At 44.7% G+C, this 4070-nt stretch overlaps 1 long non-coding RNA gene across 1 annotated transcript; it reads right to left on the reverse strand.

Annotated features, from left to right (window-relative positions):
* Window positions 1-825: 825 nt before the first annotated feature.
* On the reverse strand, window positions 826-3657 carry LOC122181337. The gene is made up of 3 exons (XR_006179400.1): window positions 3527-3657; window positions 2429-2542; window positions 826-1502 (listed from the first exon to the last, which is right to left on the reverse strand). It is a non-coding gene; the product is annotated as an uncharacterized LOC122181337 (long non-coding RNA).
* Between the last annotated feature and the right edge of the window lie 413 nt (window positions 3658-4070).

Genomic DNA, 4070 nt, shown 5'->3' on the forward strand with positions numbered 1-4070 from the left:
TCTGCCGGGGTGCACCCATGGCTACCAGCAGGCTCACTAACTCAACAAGAAAGTCCTATAGGGGTGCAAATGATCAGCCCTGCCCTGCTGCCCCCTACCCTCACACTATTGCCGGGTTCGCTAAGTGCCCTGGCACTTACCACCAATAGCAATAACAAGACTCCTTGCAGGGGAGTGCAGACAGGGGTACCTTACAAAAGCACCACGTTAAGGCAGCCTGGGAGAGAGCTGTACTACCTCCTCTGCTGTGCCTCAGGTGGGCAGCAACGTGTCGCTGCCCTCTCGAGGGATGCCTAAGGAAGTTTCTTTATAAAATTCCTGCTTACCTGTCCTGCTATAAACTCTGACCATAGATCAGTTTAACAGACTACAAGTGTATCACACAGCCTTACATACAAATGAAGATAAAGTGTTTCAGAGGAGAGCACTCCCTGGAGCAGGCAGAATGTTATCTATGCCAGCCTTGTGAAGGACACTGAAGTTACAAAGGGTTTTTCCCTCCTAATGTCACGTCACATTTAACTGTTGTACACCATTTTCTGTATTCTGCTAAAACTAATCACTGAATGAAATAGCTGCAGATGCTGCCACGGACAAATGACACAACTGTACACAAGGTGTACAGCATACAAAAACTAAAAGAACTTTTCTAATAGCTGCTGACTGACTGATTTTAAGCAGAAGGGATCCAATTTCTGCCAAGTTGTGCGTGGAGAGGAAAAAAAGAATCAGCAGTTTTCTTCACTCTCAGCTTAGCCCTTACCTTCTTTTGAGAAGAAATGCATTTCCTTCTTAGCCTCAAAGCAGCAACAAGGACATGAATAATGCATATAGTAGAACTTATATTAAGATTCCACTTCAGCATAACATAACTTGAAGAGAAGTGAGCTTCCAAACAGGGGTTGCAGGGAAGGAAACAGTGACAGCACAGTGTTACCCGATGTGAAATACTGTCTCTTTCCAATTCATGTTCTAAACTAGGTATTGACTTTTGCACAGTTAAAATACTGAGCTCTTACTTTATGGAAAAAGTAAATCAGACCATGTAATGAAAGCCTGCAGCTGTACATCAATAATTAAAGGGCATCATATCCACTGGAACACTTGAGAATCTGAAAGAATTCTGGATCTCTGACTTACAAAATAAGCTGTTTTCCAACCAGTAAGAAGATGAGTTCATACGGTTCAATTGCAGCTTCCTTTAAAATGCCCTCCTTAGTATACACTGACTTATGAAGTTCAAAATAAAAGCTTAGTAAATAAAATAAAAGATTAAAGAAAAAAGTCTAAGGACCGTGTTCCTGTTAGTGCTTCATGCCTGCAGCTACCACGAGAGGTCAGGAAGCAAAGTAGTCACAGGATGAAGGTCTCTTCTCTACAGAAAAATCAGACAAGCAAAGCACATGTGATAACAAGGGAACTTCAGAAGCACATTTCACTTTTAAGAAGGAAAACAGACATACTTTCATCCATTTGCCATGAAATGTCCCTTCATTGCATATCTATAAAGCAAAAAGTAAACAGAAGTCAGTATCTGTTGATATACAAAGTAGTAGCGCATACACATAAATAAATATTTCACCATCGTTACTGAACTTTTTCATCAGCCCTCCAGGGAAATAATCTGTATGAAAATTCAAGGTGCTTATTTCTCTCATCCTTCTGCCTGCAGCCTGCAGCCTTACTGAAAAGAACACCCATGCTGTGAGAGTTCTCTACAGTGCTTGGCCTCTTCACATGTTATATGCTATTAACGTCGTCTCTACAGCTTACAGACAACGCTTTTCTCCATGATTTCACTTCAAGACATAACCATACAGAATGTCAGTAACAACACGAAAACAAGACGTTACTTAAATACTTCACATACAGAACTTATATTCTACTGTAAAAGCACAGCAAGGCAAAAACTCGTATCGGACACACACCTCCCACCTCTCCCCCTCCAAGGTTCATTTCTCAAGCATCAACGCGTTACCAGAGTGCAAGAGTGACATTGACTGAAACAGTCAGCAGCAGGAAGGGAAACAGTCCAGAAGAGATGGACATTGTATGTACCTTCCCACAGTGCAACACAAAGGGCAGACTTTCTCAGTGGGATGGGAACCGTAACTTGAGAAGCTTCACTGCAGACAGTGAAAACTCAGAAATGCAGTCCTAACCATAAATCATTTATATTCACCATTGAGATCAGGTCTAAGCATTAACATCGTTTGACATGAGAAGATTATTGGGAAGCCATTGCCGAGGATGTTATGCTGCTACAGAAAAGCAGAAACAGTCTGAGAGTAGCATCAATGCAAGCATACCAAGTCCTAGAGTTTCCCTGCCTTGTCTCGTGCAACATAAAAACATCGGTCCCTTAAAGTAATTAAGGGTCAGTGTTTGTTAGAACAAAGAGCATATAAACCCTAAGGCTTGGATTTACCAGTCAGTTCAATTTTGAGGTTCCTGTCTTTAGCTTCTCTCATCAGCCACCGCTCACAGCCTCAGAAGTCATTCTCATCATTTCCATAGTGCATCTCAGAGAACTCAGTGCCATCTAGAAAGAAGACAGACATTATAAAGACATTATAAAATTCTTTGCATTGCTCACTGCCACACTATGCAGGTAGGTACACTGCTCCAGCATGGCTCACACATCCTTTCCTCTGTACTTCAAACCAAAACAAGTAGTGAAGGGAAGAAGCAAAGCTGCCACTCTTCATTCTCAGCGTGTTAACTCAGCATAAACGTTTGGGTGTGTTTCCCTTTTTTTGGGGGGAAGCACTCTGTCTCTTGCTTTTTTAAAAAGAGACTATGCTTTCTTTTTTTGCAGCAGAATGTGATTAGCTATTGGACATTTTCTGTTCCTCGATACAATAATGCTAAAACCTGTATTTATGATTACCTTCATCTCAGCAACCACTGAGAAATTCACAGTGTTAGGATCATAAGAAAAATAATCACCGTTGAAAGTACAATTAGCAGATAATGTGCACATGGTGACGTATGGGGGAAAAGAGAGTAAGGGGAAAAAAAAAAAAAAAAAAAAAAAAAAAACACCATAAATTTAAAACCATTTCCTTCTCAAAATTTTGCATTTCTAAATCAAACGGGAGAGGGGGGGGGGGGGGGGGGGAAAGACAGGAGAGCACCGTCTTCGGAATGCAAGTGTAAATTTCTTTCACGAATCTGCAGACACCAACCATGATATCTTACGTGCAGCCTCAGCACAGCCACAGAGCACACACAGCACATCTCAGCGAAGGGAGCACGGAGGACACGCTGCTGCAGCATCAGTGGCACAAGAACCCCGCACAGCCCCCAGCCGCCGGCTGCCCATCAGCTCCAACCTCCCCCTGGAGGACGCATAACGTGGCACGGAATTCGGCCAGGGAAAGGAGAGAGAAATCAGGCTGAGGACAAGAACTGCGAAACAGAACGCCGTTCGGAGGATGCTCGCTCCCACCTCCCACTCCCAGCTCTCGCCACTCCCACTCCCGAGAGCTCTCCCTCCCCGCCCATGCCCACCGGCGCCGCTCACCCCGCTGCTGCCGATCCTGGCCCTCCGTCACTATCCCGTACGTAAGCGGCACCGACCCAGGGAGGCCCCGGACCCCACGAACGCATGACACGGCCAGGAGGAGTGGACAAACCCGGCACCGCGCCGCCCTCGCGGCCCGCCGCCGACCACGTGACCGCGCGACCGGCACTGCACAGGCCTTATGCCTATTGCCCAGTTCTCTGCCTGCGCTGCTGATTTGTGGCTCTGGGATGAAGAATTAGGTGCAACATGTTTGTGCCCAGCTCTGGAAGCTACAGCTTTTCTTGAGTAACTGCTGAGACCGTGAGTGTACCTGATTTAGTGGAAACAAACAGAGTTGCAACAGGAATAAAGTTTCCTCTGCATGCTAGGTGAATAAGTGTGAAGAGCACAAGCAATTATTATTCCACTATTTGCACTAAATTTGTTCCATCTGCTTTGATACCCCAACCTTCCAATGAGATTTGCAGTCACTGCAGTTATTGCCACTGGTGGAGTATAGATAGCTGCTTTTCCAGATTATTTGCTGCTTCCCATTTTATAC

This window comes from Lagopus leucura, unplaced genomic scaffold (genome assembly GCF_019238085.1).
Source record: "Lagopus leucura isolate 7727_CA_CO unplaced genomic scaffold, USGS_WTPT01 Super-Scaffold_100009, whole genome shotgun sequence".
NCBI lineage: Eukaryota > Metazoa > Chordata > Aves > Galliformes > Phasianidae > Lagopus > Lagopus leucura.